Genomic DNA, 18028 nt, shown 5'->3' on the forward strand with positions numbered 1-18028 from the left:
ACTACCACATGCTTGGTTAGATGCATTTACAGGCACTCACGAACACTACGGTTACGGTTACTGAGAACCTTCACAGACACTACGGTTACTTGTTTGTTCTTCACACTGCACTCTTCTCCTTCAGCAACTTCACTCTTCTTATCATAAAGGAGTGAACTGCGAAATTGGAAAAAAATCCAAACCCAAAGTTGATTTTGTGCTTTTAGATTTTTTCAGGCATATTTCTGAAATCTGGGAGTTGCCAGCAGTTATTACAGAAGAGGAAAGAGTGATACATCTTCTCCACTTACAGAGTTGGAATCCATTGATGCAGCAGTTATCACAGTCACTGTGACAGTTTAGCTGTTTCTGGTCAGGTTTTTCACTCATTTAAAAAGAAATGTGTTTTTTCCATTTTTCCATTGTAGTTCTCAATCTTGTAACAGGCACGCTAGAAAATAATGGTGCAGGCATCCCAAGGGCATTAGAAGAAACTTCCTGTGTGAGGTGTTCCTGTAGATCCATCAGGAGTGGTAAATTGCTGAATCATTGATGGTGTTGTGCTGCACTCTGGCTGGTCAGTAGATGAGAGTGAGAGGAGGTTGAGAACTAGCACATGTTACCTCAGCTGGCACCACGGGTGGTTGGAGATGGCAGTCGGTTAGTGTGCCAGCCTTTATTGCCGTGGTGGTCCCCGGGCAATAAAGGGTACTGGGCCAAGACAACTGAGGTAGTGGGGTGCGGGCGTGTGTTCTGGTTTGGTTTTTGTTTCATCAGACTGCAGTGTGGCCATGGAAACTAACACCCTGGCAACCGACTGAGCTCATGAAAAATAGAATGAAGCGGTGCTGCTGCTGCTGCAGAAGAGAGAAAGTGTCTCCGTGCACCTATGGCAACAGCTGTATGCGGTAACACTGGGCCATCACAGCGAACCTGCCTGAAGTGATACTCACAGATGTTACAGAGTTTCTATCAGGGTGTACCACAGTCAGGGGCTTCGGTTAATACAGGCTGGTCTTTGTTATTGTTGAGTAAAACTGGAGACATCAAGGCGCAGTTTATGAAATTCTCATGGGCGACCCCTCCCAAAGTCAGGCTTGTTCATAGTGCCAGAGATCAAAGCAAAATGAAGACACAGCAGATGGAGGAGGGCTGTCGTCTTCTAATTCATCAGCTGTTCCTCTTTTATTTTTTTAATTATTTTTTTTACTTTTCAGAATGCGCTCCATCATGTGAGATAGACTTATGGTCTTTGTGGCGATATTTAAGTCAGTTATGTTCACTGTGGCTCCTAATTTTACAGCTAGCAAAACGCTGATTTTATTTATTTATTCTCACAAGACAGTTGAATTCCTAACAAAGGAGGCTGGAGAATTTTTCATTCGATTCATTTTCTTAAAAGAAGTCTAGTTTAGCATTATGATCTGTTATATTTACCAGCCAGTGTAGTTTTCAAGTAATCTTCATCCATGTCTGTGAGTGTTGGACAGGAGACCCCTACAGGAGCTACCCCAAATAAAGGTATTTGTTAGAGGTGTGAAAAGTGCACAGCATTGTGTTGTGACTCTGTCTTTATGTATTGTGAGACTCTGACTTATCCTAATTGGTCATGTGGAGCTGTTAATTCCTGGTTAAAACATCCAGATCTAATGGAAGCTGACCCAGCTAGGAACAAGTGATGATACTTGTTTTATTTCTCATTTGTTTGTTTTTCTCAACAAAACAAAACATTAAAGCCATACAAAAACAGAGGTAAATTGATGTATAAGTAAAAAAACATTGATCTGGGGAATTGTTACGTCCCAAATTTTTAATATGTCTGTGTATATACAGTTGCAGGTTCAAATCCCCGAACCACTGATTGAAAAAGCTAGAACACATATTGGTGACAGAGTGTGGATCAATAAACCAGTCTTTTCAGATCAGTTTTGTGCTTACTTCAGCACTTGAGAGTGATAGGAGCAGTTGCAGGAGAACCAGTGTAACATTGAGGAAGCTAGCAGCAAAGTGTCAGTAGTTTGGGAATCAAGCGTTAACACCTCCAATCTCTTCCTCACAGTATGCACTGATATCAGATTAGTATCGATAATACTCGGTGTGAGAGAGGGATGTTGCCCTCTGTTACTGGTGGTTGGTGCTGATACATCCAACTGACTGTTGTACATCTATAAAATAAGAATAATTTGTGTTAGGGCTGTTCGATATAACTATATATATCCGATATATCGGATGACAATATGAAAACGTCTATCGTTTCATATTACGCTATCGTTTGTTTCGTGGTGTCGCAAAATAAACTGTTTATGGCAATATTTTTCATCGTTTTGATGGTCACTGTAGTGGCTATATTAATCTCTTAAAGTTCTCTCTTTCGCTTATATTTAAAATAACCACACTACGGACGGACAAGCGGCAGTTTTTATGCGTTGTCGTTAGCAACAACGACGGTAAACCCAGTGTGTGGCTCCGCCGTCCGCTTGTTTATTTTCCACATAAACCTTTCACAATAAAGCTGAAGATCCTGTTGAGATTTTTCAAAATAAACTGAAATCATGGCAAAATACATTTTTCTCAAACTTCAAATTTTAGAATAAGCATCAGACAAATTACCTCAAGTAAAAACATGAAGTAACTAAATTGCACTTACAGTCACCATGTGGATGCAGGCACAGAGAATACCAGCATGGCCAGTGAAAATGAGGCAGAACCAGGTAGCTCCAAACAGAAGGACCAGTCAAAGCAAATCGAGGACCTTATTCCTAAACAAGGGGCTACCTCTGTAGCATGGGCATGGTTTTGTTATGAAAAGTCTGACATGGACAAGAAAAGTGTACTGTGCAAATTATGCAGGAAACCAGTGCCCCCCACAGACTCAAACACGACAAACCTCTTCTACCCCCTACGCAAGAATCATGTGAAAGAGGACGCAGAGAGTTTAGGGATGAGAAGGAAAAAAAGAGCTGTCCGGTGCTAAAAAATAAACCTTGGACTCGAACTTTAGAACAGGCTTTTCCCTGCAGCACATTGTGTAATAAATACTCACAAAGAAAATGGCGGCCGTTACAACCTATGTCTAAAAATCCATAGTTTCATGCATCGGTCAAAACACTCTACTCCAGGTGCATGATGCCCAGCTGAAAACACTAAACGCAAGTCGAGTTGCCCGAGATTTAAAGAATTTACAGAAAATGTAACATTTTTGTGATATATATCGTTGTCGGGACGATAAATTGTCTTATATTGGGATATGAGATTTTGGTCATATCGCACAGCCCTAATTTGTGTAACTAGCCAGGGCAGTAAGGATTCAAGGAGCTTTATTGTCATTCGCATCACATGTTAACATGAGGTGGAACGAAATTATGTACACACGGTCCCGGAGCAAAAAGAAACAAAATAAAGAAGAAACAGATTTTTTTTTTTTTTAAAGTAATAAATAAATAGTTGGGGTTTTTTGGTGGGGTTTTTTTGTTGTTTTTTTTAACAAACAGAATAACAAGTAATAAAACAATACGATAAATAATACGATAAGTAGAGTGCAACAACCTGAGTACCAGTATGGATATAGAGTGTAGGTATAAATATAGGTATAAATAAATACTTTAGCAGCAAAGGGCATGATGACCAGCATTGATAAAGTGACAGTATCAGTAAGTGTCAGTAGTGATTAAGGTGCTACAATAGCAGTTCTCAATGCATAAATTGACAAGAAGTCTCACAGCTTCTGGAATGAAGCTGTTTCTCAGTCTGGTGGTTTTGCATTTAATGCTTCTCAGCCTCCTGCCTGAGGGGAGCGGGACAAAGAGTGTGTGTGCTGGGTGAGTGGGGTCCTTCATGATGCAGGTTGCCCTCTTCCAGCATCTGGAGGTGTATATGTCTGTGACGGTTGGGAGGCTGCCTCCGACAACTCTCTGTGCAGCCTTGACCATCCTCTGTAGAGCTTTCCTCTCTGCCACAGTGCAGTTTCCGTGCCACACATTGATGCCAGAGCACAGAACATTCTCCACCGCACATCTGTAAAAGGAGATGAGGACTGAGCTCTCCATTCCCGCACGCCTCAACCTCCTCAGGAAGTAGACCCTCTGGTGAGCCTTCCTGATCAGGCTGGAAATGTTGTTTTTCCAGGTGAGGTTGCTATCTAGGTACATACACAGGTACTTGTAGCTGGGTACTACTTCGACTGCAGATCCTCCGACGTGCAGGGGTGTGTGTGTATGTGTCTTCCCCTCCTGAAGTCCAGTCATCTGCTTCGTCTTCTTCTCATTTAAGCAGAGATTGTTATTCCTGCACCAGTCCACCTTCTTCCTATAGCCGGTCTCATCATTGTTTGTGATGCAACCAACCACAGCTGTGTCGTCCGCAAACTTCACAATATGACAGCCTGGATGGTTGGGTGAGCAGTCATATGTAAGCAGTGTGAACAGGAGGGGACTTAGCACACAGCCCTTAGCGGAGCCAGTGCTGAGGACTATGGAAGATGAGGAGACATTGTGGATCCTCACAGACTGCGGTCTGTTGGTCAGGAAGTCCAGAACCCAGTTACAAAGAGAGGAGCTCAGTCCCAAAGTCAGTAATTTATCAACAAGTGTCTGTGGGATCATTGTGTTGAAAGCAGATGAGAAGTCCACGAAGAGCAAACAGACGTAGGATTTCTTCTGCTCCAGGTGGGTGAGGGTGGTGTGAACCACAGAAGAGATGGCATCTTCTGTGGAGTAATTGTCTACTAGTCACACAAACCTCTGGCTCAGCTTCTGCCTAATTATAATCTATAGTATTTCAAGAGAGTTGGTACCTACCTCTGTACCCAAATATTTGATTAAATACTACTACTACTACTACTACTACTACTACTACTACTACTAATGAGAATAATAAGAATAATAATAATACTTGTTTGTTTGTTGCCAAAGTCTCCTTCACAGTGAGGCACACACCTCACCCTCTGTTCTGTTCACAGGTGTTCTAGCTTATGTGCTCTGTTGATTTTACTTCATTTAGTCAATAATGCTATAAATGTAAGAAAGTCTTGATGCGTTCTCAATCATCCAGGAAAGTAAATCTCCAAAAGTTGAATCTGTTCATCTGGACGTAGCGTTTTGTGGGAGAAGGTTGAGGTTGGGGAAACCTGCAGTCAGCTGAGACTGAAGAAGTCACTTAGATGAGTGACGAAACGTTTCTCCCACAAAACGGTACGTCCAGATGAACAGATTCAACTTTTGGAGAAATGTAAGAAAGATTTCCTCAATTATACTGACATGTTAGACAGATCAGAGACAATTTCACTGTTCAGGTTTTGTTATTGAAAACTGAGTCTGTTTATCTCCGTGTCATCAGGTCAGGAATTTACAAAGTGAAGTAACTCTGTGGTTTTGCTACATTTACAGAAGCACACACATTTGAATAGTATCTCAAGAAAAGTCTTCTATAACTTTCTTAATGCTTTTAAACTGATCAGTTGGTGTAAGTTTGTAATTATTAGGATAGAACATGTCAGAACAGCTGCATTTTATTTAATTTCTATTAAAACAGATCATTTTTCACCCCCTTTCCGGTGAACATTAAAGGTAACGATGCTTTTATTAAGAAAACATACCATATCATACTATTGTGGAATGACTTGGGAAAATTAGGTAATTTGGAGTTTCTTTCTTGACAAAGTCCTTGGTCTGAATCAGAGTATTTTGAATAGAAGTTATCAAGTTGATATATGTCAGCTCTGGGTGTTCAGTTTGCACCTCTAGTTCACTGGAATGATTTTAAAGTTATTAAATGAGTTCCTAACTTCTGTAAACCCTGGAATTTGATGCCGTGCCCCTCAGTTTTGTCACACCTCGATCATATTGTGGCCATTTCCGATCTGCTGATTCAGCTTGGTAACATGAAATCCGTGGCCCATTTCAGCTCTGTGGACCTACCGTCAGAGCACATGCAGCTGAAAAGAGGGAGACTGGGAAGGTTGTCTGGTTACGTGATCCCTCTGGTATGTTGTGGTAGCTTGTTTGAGTGCTTATGTACTAGGGTAAGGCTGATAGATCGGTTAGCTGTTTTTTTGTTTTTTTTTTCTGAGTTGGTATGGGCAGTTTATTGGTTTTTGAGTTTCTCAGTTTTAAAGTTGTTTTCAGTGACTTAAAAGCTGCTTCCCCAAAAGAGTTTAAGCACATAGTTCTGTGAGATCTTTTTTTTCCCCTTCATGGATTTGACTAAAACACAGAGTACAGTTTTGAAATTAAAACAAGCTATTATATACATACTAATTCACTGATAAAAAGCAAATTCACTAATCCTAAACTGAGTCAACACTTCTGAGTCAAAACACTGATTACCGACTGCTTGTGAATCAGGACAGTGGGATTTTATGCTGATACAGAAATGAGACCTGCAGGCACTTAAAGGGTTAACATACAGCTGGAAGTCTTGGGCTGAGTGGAAAAGCGCAACTATTTGGAAAGCGCTGTACAAATGAATGGAATCCTCAGTGACCTACTTCTCCAAGCGGCTCAGAAGCAGGCTTTTTTCGGGACCCTGGAAGTGACGCGACTTGAGATGTGGCCCCAGTTGGTGGGATCGCTGAGACCTGCAGCATTGCATCACATGTGATTTATGATTTATTCCTCTGTGTTATTGGATTAACATGATTTTATCACGTTCTGGTTTTGGTTACTTTATAGGGTTTTTGTGTTTCTCAGCCTCAGCCTCTTTACTTTAACAGTCCGGCACAGATGTGTAAAAGGAGTCCTGCATCCACTGAGTTTTCAAGTCAAGCCTAACAAAAGTCAACAAGTGAAATGCCAACTCAAATCATTCTTATCACTTCACCTTGCAACTTTGGTGGCTTTTGGTGCAGAAATCATAGAGAAATTTGGAATACTGGTTTTACTGTTTTTATTAGCTGTCTGCTAATAAGCAGGCAGCTGCATTTTTGTTGTGATTAGGAAAGAATGTAGCTTCCTGTTTTTCCTCCCCTCCTAAAGAGAACAAAACTTCTTTTGAGGCAACCTCAAGAGGGACAATATTGGATTAAGTTGAGAGGACTTGAATAGTGTGCAGAGCGCTATCTGAAGGATGACATATGAACACATGCAGGGTGTAGGGGTCGTGTAAGAGGTGGGGTTAGGGCAGGACAGTGGGCTTGGTGTTCTGAATGACTAGCTTCATTTTTGTGTGGTGTGGTGTATTGCTGACCTGGCCTGCACGGCTGTTTGAGCTGGAAGGAGGCCGCCGGGGATTGAGAACATACAAGCAGCAGCTGTGTTGGAGAGGTGGACAGAAGTAGAACTCTGTACTTGAGTTGCAGCAGCCAGCACTTAGTGACACTGTATTTATATGCAGTTCCTTTGGTTTGGAGTCCATCTTTGTTTTGTTTTGTTTTTTTTAATGCTTTTGCACTGGTTGTTTTCTTACTGCTCAAAATGAATGTGATTTGAAGGTTGTGCAGAACAGTACAGCACAGACTATAGGAACCACAATGATGACACATGTAAAGTAACTGTTAAGTGTAATGGAAAGTTAACCACTTTATTTAAGATTAAATACCCTGTAGGGTTGTTGTTGTTGTTGTTGTTGTTGTTTTTAAAAACACCTGTGAGCTTCCCACTCTTTGTGATCTGTGATTATTAAGCTGAACTGTTTTTAAGGAACTGGAGAAAAACTGTTGTACATGTTAAAATTAATGTAAAGGGAGTTAGCAATGGACACCAATCTATTTTTTTTAAGACAGTTTTCATATATTATCTTTGAAGGAGAGACGAAAATTTATTCATATGTGTGGAAGGCAATGTCAATCAAAAAATCTCAGCCAAACACAGTCACTGCAAAAAGTCCTATCAAAATAAATGATTTCACCGTGAGCTTCTATGCACTATTTGGAGATCCAAATGTACAGTTTGTGCTGTTTTTGTAACCAGCTGCAAGAGGAATGAAAGGTGTTTAATAATTTCCCTCAGTGTTCTGTTATTTTCTGAATTTTAATGTAGCATTATCTAAGATGGGTATAGAGAGCTGATCAGTCCAGTCAAGCTTGAAATCAGGTATGTGAATGCTCAGAGATTTTCAAACCTGTTCCTGCTACAGCCAGCCAACCACAGCGACATATACAGTACTCTAAGAAGTAACATGGCTGATCATGTGCCAGCCCTACTCTCTCTGACTGAGTAGAACATTGGTTAGATGGCCATGCCATTGTGTCACGGCCTAAAGTTTACCTGTGTTAGATTTGGAGGGATGTAAATGCTCAGGATTGTAGTATGGATATGAATTTAAATTTCCATTAAATAAAAGATGTAAAAGTATTACAGGAACTTTCCCAGCCAAATGGAAAAAATACCTACATTTGATAGTTGTCAGTTGCTGTTTAGTTTGTGAATGGCAGAAGTGCAAAATGGAAAGAGACACGAGTTTCTGGCGGCTTTTTGGTAATTTGAAAGGATTAGGCGAAGCAAATGGAAAAGCACTTTTCTTAACACCTTTGAGCCTTAGATCAGCAGAATGTAAGAATTATACAATGAATGAGGGGATTTAACGTCAGTGAAGAATTTGAATTCAAAAAGCTGTTTGAATCTAGGTCAGAATATGGCTTCTGGCATTAGCCTTGTATCTGTTATTGTAGAGAGAGGGAAAGCAGAGTCTCTGTCAGTCTGTCTGCAAGGTGAGTGACGTGGGGGTGGGGTGGGGGTTGGGGACTTCTGTGTTTTTCTTTTTTCTTTTTTAATGGCTAGTATTACTCAGTGAATTCCTGTTGCACTCTCTGCCTAAACTAGGTCTGATGAAAACCTGTACTGGAAATCAGCATTCCTGACTGAGGCGGTAAACAGTTCCGGTGTTGGGGATACTGTCTAGGAATGTGGGCACGTAGGAGCACACTTGAGTCGGGAGCTCGGTGTGAATTGAACAGGGGCTTTTCCAGTGTAAGTGTGTGTGTGGTGGGGAGACAGTGGAAAGAGAAAAGTGATTCCACTCTCACTAGAGCTAAGGTCTCCTAAGTACACCATGGTGTGGAAGAGAGGAGGAGGGGATGGGATGGGTGGGGCAGAGAAGGGAGAAGAGGAAGACTCAGGAATACTGCTGCCATTTACAGCTGACATTCACTGCTTTCTCTGTCTGATATGGCTTTCCAAAGGCTTTTAAAGTTATGTTAACTTTGAATATTAACTTTATATTAGCAGACCTTTATGGCTTCCAGCCTCAGTTGAAATGAACAGATATCTTGATCAACACCGTTTAGCAGCCCAAGATGTTTTGGAGTTTTGTTTTGTTTTTTTGAAGGAGACTTTCAGGGTTTGTTAACGAGATCTAAAAAAGCATGCCTGAGTAAGATGAAGATGATGAGTAATGTTTGTAAGAGCTATAGCATTTTAAAAACAAAAAAAAAAACGTGGATATCAATCTAATTGAGCCTAATGTAGCTGGCCTGCTCTGCCACATGAGTATCTATAAATACGGTCTCCCACAGAGATAACACTTAAAAGTGGAACTTTTTTTTTTATACACAACCATAGAAGCTCTGTTTGTCATCAGCCTTTTGTGCCTTTTTGAACGTCTGGACATTCTGCCAGGGAGAGGGGAGAGAGAAAAATCTTGTCTCTGGTTTGGGAGCCAAACTATTTCATCGCACCCACGCATGAGCAAACAGTTTATTTCTGGAGGTTGACGGCGTGTTCTGTGAACTCGTACTGAACCTCAGGAATGGGGACAGACAACCTGCCAAAATGACCAGAGGGGGAAATAAAACTAGTCTTTTCCACCAGACCTCTACAGCAAATGCTTTTCCTTGTTGCTTGAGTACAGTTGGGTGTGTGCGCGTGTGTGTTTATTTGTATAATTAGTATTTTTATAGTTTACGTTTTACTGTATGTATGTGTGTGAAAATAAGGGGATTTGCAACTGCCAAACAGACTCCAGTGGCTAGTTTGCCACTAGAAGCCTCAGACATGTCAGCCTGTTGATATTATCTATGAGAGAGGCAGATGAGGTGTCAGTGATAGCAGGGATTATGCAATCAAGGGCTTCATGAAGGCTCAAGGTTTAGTTTCTCACTCACCCTTCTGTGCTTGCTTCTAACTTTGATATCTTAGCTTCACCTTCTCTAACATGTTGGATTATTGTGTCATCTAGCCCAAATCTAAAGTACATGCTCTGATTGAATGTGATTGAATAGCCAGTCTGTTAGTGCTGAGTGTTTTGTGCTGAATTAATTTCTTAGATGATTAGAAAAAAAAATACTTTTACATATACTTTGGTCTAAAGACAGGTATTCAAACTTCTGTAAATGATAAAGTTTAAATAACCTGCAAGTTCTACTATATTTCCTAGTACACTATGAAATAAAGTTAACAACAACTGACTGTGTTTGTGAGTGCTTACTCACCAAACCTGTTAAAGATGTCTCACTCTCCAAGCAGAGAATATGCTCTGAACCAAGGTCTCTGATCCTTTTTTGGATTGGAAAAAAAAATCTGCAACAAAAAATAACAAGTAAACAAACAAAACACTTGAAGAGGAATCAAGCAGCAGCAATACGATGTGGTGACCAGAGACCACAGAAGTCAATAACAGTCAGCGGCTTCAAACAATGAAGGCGAAATGAACAGCGTTGACAGAAAGTAGGAGGGATTCTCAGCTTCCAGTCAAGTTAAGGAAATGACTATCAATGAGGGTGATCGATATTTGACAGGATGGTAAACACGACAGGCAGCTAGAGCCAGGTATGTCCATGAGACCAGGCATCAGTAACAAAGTGATTGCAACAAGCAGATCACTTCATAAAGGCTCTAAGTTGCCAATAATGAGGTGGACTGAAACATAATTGCTGTGTGTGAGAGGGATGTCAGGCAGTCATTTAAAAATATGAATAACCTGAATTGTTATGTAGCATGAAAGTACAAGTTATGCATTGTCAGCTGAACCTTTTGGGAAGGTGGGTGACCTGTGTGTGGTATACAGTCCGAAGGTTTTATATATCAGGACAAATGTTATCCAGTTGTTGCCAGGTTTTAAATTGGGTCAGGAAAACCTGAGATGAACAACAACACATGACATCTTACACAGTGTCAGTGTTTATTTAACACAAACTGAGTCAAAGGGCAGAAGCAGTGTGTCAAAAAACTAAGTACACCCCATGTAGACATGGCATGTAGAGCCACCTTTTAATAGCAATAATTTCAAATAAACCTTGTTTTAGTTCATTGAGGTTTACAGGCATTCATTTATGCACAGCTCTGTAAAGGACCCATCACAGCATTTCACTCAGATTGAGGTCTGGACTTTAATCAAGGTGTTGCCATGAGCCAGTTTTGTTTTGTTTTTCAGAGAAAATGGGCTTTTGCCCTGCAACCTTTTCCAACACAGCGTACTTATTGAGTATGTTTCTAGTTGTTCTGGTGTGCTACTTTTCCTCTTAGTTTGTATGGAATCATTAAGGGTGTACTCAGCTTTTCACAGGACTGCACAGAGTCTATGAAATCTTTCTTTTTCACGTAACTGTATATACAGTGTAACTGTGGTGTAATTAAATCGTGATCTGTTTAGATTTTTTAAAAATGCCCTGCTGGGGATCACACACATATCTACTACAAAAAGACTGTCCTCCTAAATTCTAGGTTTAAATTCAAACTGATCATGATTTCAGTGCTTGCATTTTACCCTTTGCCTGCACATGTTCACATAAGAAATTAGAGCATTTGTTTAGAGTTCCACCTTAGCTAAGAATGATGGTTAAACACCTAATGTGTATCTATAATATTAAATAGTTCAACCTGTACCTGGAAGTTGACAATACTTTTTTAATTTCCATCCTCTAGTAACAAAGTTGTTGCTTCACATCCATGTACATGTGTGTAAAGTAAAATGAGGAAGGGTAAGAACGGGTGAGGTACCCGTGTGTTCATAGATGAACAGTCAGTCTCGTCCTGACGGGAGCAGACATAGAGGCATATAATGTTTCCCCATATAGCTCCCCAGACTCTCAGGCCAGGCATCCCCGCCCTGCTCTCAGCAGCTGGTCATATTATATAGTAAACTTCTTGGGTATGGAGGCTGTTTAAGGTTGGAGCCACCTGGTCTCAAGTGTACTGACAAGCCAGCACAGCCATTACTATAGAAACCAAGAAAGATCCTTTTAGACTGTACACTGTCCCACTGTATCGACTAGTTTATCTAATAATTACAAGGTGTTTGTATAAGGTATATGTGCAGTTAATTCACTGTTTATTTTAACAGCAGTTGTAGCTCTAGTTGTTCAGTTTCTTACTCTCCTTAGAAACATCTGAACTAACTTTCCTATTAAAAACAAAAGGTATAGATTCAGATAAATTCATTCATGCCCTAAAATGTAGCAACTCTTGTTGATGCTTACAAAAACACCTAAAGAAAATATTCCATCAGTACTTCTTTAGACATGTAATATTCTCTGAGATTAAAGGGTTATATTTCAGAGGAAAAAATATTCGTAGATTAGTCAAGGAATCATATCTCTTGACTTTGGAAGGTTTAATTAACCTTATCAAAGCAGTACATACTAGTGTATGGGTAATGTAGCAGCACTAGTTTTAGATCTGCCCATTCAGTTTCCAACATCCAGACCAGCATGCTGTTTTCTATGAAGAGAAATTTGCCCCAAAAGGGTTACAAACGCATATGGTATAATTTACAAATGTGTGCAGTGATTTGTGTGTAACTTCTGAGTAGGGCTGGGCCATATTATACCATTCACGGTAATACCGGTACAATGTTAGGCAACGATAAGAAAATGAAATATCGCAATAGAATATGGGTAAAACGCGCATGCAGTGCCTTTGTTTTCATACGCACATGGCCGAAAAAGCACGGCGGCAACGGAGAATGAGAAGGGGAAAAGTGGATTGTTGAGTGAAACGGATGAACCAGAATTGGTTTGTAAAAATGGTGCAACTTCAGTGATGTGGAACTGGTTTGGTGTTTGTCCGTCAGATACACAACAAAGCACTTTTTTTTGTAGAACATGCAAGCGGGCCATCGTTATTGCCATATTTGTGCTCGTAAATCTAGGAGTAACCTGGGTCCTAAACTCCATCCGCTTCAGGTCCCAAAGTCAAACGAACACTGCAGCATCAAGGAGAGTTAAAAACTGTCTAAATTCTTTCATCTTTAATAAAACGATCAGCATTGCTGCTTTACCAGGTGTAACTATGAGGTTTAACATCCAGGCATCCATGAAAACCGAATTTATTACATTTAATGGAGTTAGAAGTTAGCAGGAAGTTAGCGGAAGTTGGGTAACTAGCGAAACTAGCGAGCTAAGCATTATATAGCATGTTCTGACTGAGAGATTTCTGAAAAAAGTCAAACGTACAGCTCTGCTATCACTTCCAACATAAATGAAGACAGGAAACTAAACAGCAGTAGGGTTACTGAAGTTGGGCTAGCTGGTATATAATGATGTGCTACGTGATCGCTAGCGACACAGCTATGTTAGCATAACATAAACAGTGAAGCTGCAGGATGAATGCTAACACTTTTCCACTCGATAAAAGTTAACGTGAAGGTTTCTGATGGTTAGAGACAAATGCAATCACATGGCAGGATGCTGTAAACGGACCAAACTTCAGTCAGGAGAACAACTGAGATAATCCATCCACAGTACGAGGTTAGTCATTAATATACTGCAACAACATGGGAATAGAGCAGCTGTGATAGAATAACAGTATTAATGAATTAATGGTACAGAAGTGGAGGAAAAGAAGAATGAGTTGAATAAAGTTTGATTTATCTGACTGGTTTGTTTCGCTTAATGTGCCTTATAATCCCATGCACGTTGTGGTCTGAAAAATATGTATTTGACTTTATTTGGCACACTGCAGTTTAATGTTGCAAAGCACCTCTTTTTAACTTCAGTGGATATTATACATGGTTATGCTCAGGATATGTCAGCTCATTTCTACTGGAAATGCCTTTTGGTTAAACTTTCAGCAAGGAATTTGCATTTGCACTGTTAAATTTTTTATATAGCTTTAATGCACATAAAAAACAGCTGCTTGTTTAAGTGAAAATAAATGGATGGGGTTTTTTTTTTTGCGCTAGTAAAGTTGTGGAGTTGTATTTTGTCTCGCAGAAATTATATCGTCACTTATATCGTTATCACAAATTTTCAAATCTATATCGTGATATATATTTTTGGCCATATCGCCCTGTTCTACTTCTGAGGACTATCAAGTGCATGCTTCAATCCACACACAAGTACATATGTATGTATATATATATATATATACATACATATACATACACACGTGCGTGTGTGCGTACGCACGCACGCACGCACACACATCTCTGTTAGATTGGCAAACCTTAAGTGGTTTCAGTCCATTTACAGTTCGAACACCTTCAGGAGCTTAATGTCTTTTTCTCTCTCAAGTCTTATTATAAAATTTTCGGGAATCAGATCCCCTTGTAGCTAAATTTTCTATTTGTACCAGATAAGTAATTTAAACCTATAAACAGTGTGTGAATCGAAGTGGTGTTTGAGAAATTATTACCACAGGGAAAAAAAAAAAATAAAAATAATGATGTGTGATGAGGCAATGTAAGCACGTGATAATGTACCTGTTTAGAGTATTTTTTTTTTTTTTTTTTTTTAACATAATTCCTATTACTCATAAAAACAGCATTAATGAAAGGCATAGACAACTTAATATGCGATTGCTGCCAAGGACACTTTTAGTTTTCTAGCCGGGGGCAGTTGAGTGTGTGACTCCACTCCGGTCTCAGCTGTGTCTCTGATTGTCCTTTCTGTCCTCACATGAATGGACGATGACAGTGGAGACACAGCAAGGTGCCACCGGCTGAACCATTTATTTTGAATTAGTTGACACGCCGTTGGCTGCAAAAGACTGAGTGACATCAGCAGAACCCGTCGCCATGAGAGCCCACCATGGCAACAGTTGCTGTGACGGCCATACAACAGGACTTTAAGTCTGTGGTGGGTGGAAATGACCTCATCCAAACCAGATTCCTCCAGGAAGCTGTGTCTCCCAGATTTGCAACCCCAGTCCAGTTGTCACTGTAAACTCACTTTGACTCATCTTAATAGGAAAAACTTTTTGAAACTACTTCATTAATAATGGTTCTGTCCCACTGCGTAGCCCAGGAAGGCACTCCAGTGCATCAAGTACAAAACCTTGGATCTGGCTCATTTAAATGGAATTGAGTCTTCATTAACATTAATTATACCTGTGCTCGTCCTTTGATATTTCAACCAAGTGAGTGCAACACAAGTTGCACAAAATGCAAAGATGATTGCAATATATGTTGTAAGCAATAAACCTGAGGGCAGAATGCTAAATGATACCCAAGAAAGTGCAAACTTTAAGTTTTCATGCAAGGTGTTACGTCCCCCCCCACCATGGTGGAGGTAAAGGTAGGAAGGAGACGGCAACATCGGACAACCACAATCAATGAAGGAGGAGGACAACAGGACAGTTAAGAATCAGGCAGGATTTATTGGTTGCTTGCCTTGAGAGTCAAACTTAACAAAAGAAAAAAGGTGGGGGAGGAGTATGGGCTCAAAATGTGGTCATAAATATTTTGTACTTGTAAATCAGGATTTGTGTGTGAAAAGAATGTGCGCGTGCGTAAAAAAGATTTGTATGTGTAAAAAAGACTTGTGTGTGCCAAAAAAACCCCTGCAAGTTACAAGTACGAATTTTGACCCTATTTTTCTTCCTGTCATCTGATTGGTCAATGTCATGTCAATCACAAATTTAACTATCCAATCAGAGAACAGATGGGTTTGGCTGTCGGAGGGGCACTTTTTTGAACTGCAGGTCCTTGAAGGGAATAAATGCCCTTTTACGTGCCAACCCAGCATTTTCCTTCATCACCACGAAGGAAAACAGTCTGTGGTCGTCCGAGTTTGGTGATTTTTGTGTCACAGGTCTACGTGCTTTATACAGGGACTTCCACAGCCTTTTCAACAGCGCGCGGAGGGGGGGGGGGGGGGGGGGCAGTGTTTTGGAAATGACAGTCTTCATTACAAAGCTTTCTTCGTTATGAATTAGCATACATGTTTTTATTGAACATTTGAAGAACTAGCAAAAAAAAAAAAAAACAGAAACTGTTGTAGAGGACATAAAGTCAGAGATAGAAACGACAAGGAGCAGGTGCATCTAGTACAGGTAGAGCTGCTGCAAAAACCCACAGAGCTCAGCAGCCAGCGCAACAAATTCTGGATCCTTTGCTTTTAGTTAGCAGTTAGCATTAGCAGCACATCCTGCGTCCGATGTGAAAGGACCTTTATGCTGCGCACTGTGACTCACAGCAGTGGTCCCGGGTCAGCCCTGACTTTGTGTTAAACTAATCCTAAAGTAATAATGGTATTTCTAACCACTTATATACCACAACTTTATCCTTTCAACAGCTGCTGAAAGTAAGGGGACCTAGCTGCTATCGGATATTTATATAGAGATCCTCCAGCTTCAAACTGTATTACCCTTCAAGGACCTGCAGTTCAAAAAAAGTGCCCCTCCGACAGCCAAACCCATCTGTTCTCTGATTGGATTGTTACATTTGTGATTGACATGACATTGACCAATCAGATGACAGGAAGAAAAATAGGGTCAAAATTCGTACTTGTAACTTGCAGGGGGGGTTTTGGCTAAGTCCACACAAAAATCTTTTTTACACATACAAATCTTTTTCACACACGCACAAATTCTTTACACATACAAAACTGATTTACAAGTACAAAATATTTATGACCACATACCCATAGAGGAGGATTGGGCGGTTGAGCCAAATCAAAGAAATTAATAAAACAAAAAGAGGTTGATAGCTTCCAGGGCCTAACTAAAACAAAAGTGCAAAACAAAAGGCCTACCTAGCTATTCGACAAAAGGTCAGTGAAAACATACAAAAGTAGCATCAATCGCATAACCTAGTGTGTCTAACAATTTAAAAACTGCAGCCAGTGTATAGGGTACCTCAGCTTACCTGTCCAGCCTCCCACCACACACTCTCAAAACACACAGAAGTCTTCATACCAATGTTTGTCATAAGGCAGAAGCCAGCAGCCACCAGCTGGCCAGGGAGCTGCTCATTTGTAGTGATCCCTGGAGAGTGATTGGCCAACTGTGCCCAGACCAGCCAATAGACACATGCCAATCAACTTTGAACTGGCCAATAGGTGGAGGCTTGACACCTGAAAGATAAAAAGAACACAAAAGCAAAGCCACATCTCTTGGCACGTAACACAAGGGTTTTCACTCGGGTTTTCCAGTAAATGTTTAGCATTTTCATGCACAGTGCCCCATTTTCAAAGGTTTAGAAGTAATTGGCAGTTTGTTCAATTTTAAACATCAGGATTGTTTAAAATATTTAAAGGAAAATCAGTCACCGACTGTCAGTCGGCGACTGAAGTCTACAACCCATGGACATCACTAAATGTTGGGCTTCTTCCCTTGAGATGCTCTGCTTTACTGCAGCCACTATCACCTGCTGCTTGTTTGAGGGTCTCTGTGCATTCAGTTTTGCCTTCAGTGACTGCAGTTTAAAACCTTTAAACTTTAATACCTTTCTTTAACTTGTGGCTTTTTTTCCCCTCTGCAAGTAGGCTGAAACCTTCCCCTTCCTTCGCACTTTTCTCTGGCTCGTGGTTGATTTTGTTGTTTAACAGACCACAGCACTAAAGCACTTTACAAAGCTGCATCCCTATTAAGGTCACAAATGTACCGGAAACAATTACCCAAACCACACCACCAGTACACTAGTGAGTGGTTGGTACATACACTTGTCTGTGTGTGTGTAAATGTGTGCTACTTCTTCCAAGCAGGTATGCATATAAACCTTTCTTGCACAAAGGAAAATAATTGTATAAGGAAAGGAATGTGGCATTGACCAAGGGAAAACACAGAGAAACGAAGAGGCAAAGAGAGCGGCTGATGGGCCCCTCACTGCCATTTCCTTAAATAGAGTTGTGGGCTTCTCCAGTCCAGTCCTGGTAGAGCAGAGGCTCACATTCCCAGCATAGCTGCGACTAGAGCAGGGCGATATGGCCAAAAATATATATCACGATATAGATTTGAAA

The 18028-nt window shown here is 40.5% G+C and overlaps 1 protein-coding gene and 1 long non-coding RNA gene across 4 annotated transcripts in view; one reads left to right on the plus strand and one right to left on the minus strand.

The window, feature by feature from the left end:
- The window catches only part of samd4a (sterile alpha motif domain containing 4A), an 80468-nt gene that overhangs the window by 5516 nt on the left and 56924 nt on the right, over positions 1–18028 (plus strand). The gene's annotated exons all lie outside the window — the stretch shown is intronic.
- Positions 2–17992, minus strand: LOC112841798 (uncharacterized). Its single transcript, XR_003213175.1, has 3 exons — positions 16936–17992; positions 10343–10430; positions 2–2144 (listed from the first exon to the last, which is right to left on the minus strand). It is a non-coding gene; the product is annotated as an uncharacterized LOC112841798 (long non-coding RNA).

This window comes from Oreochromis niloticus, linkage group LG1, assembly GCF_001858045.2.
Source record: "Oreochromis niloticus isolate F11D_XX linkage group LG1, O_niloticus_UMD_NMBU, whole genome shotgun sequence".
Taxonomy (NCBI): Eukaryota; Metazoa; Chordata; class Actinopteri; order Cichliformes; family Cichlidae; genus Oreochromis; species Oreochromis niloticus.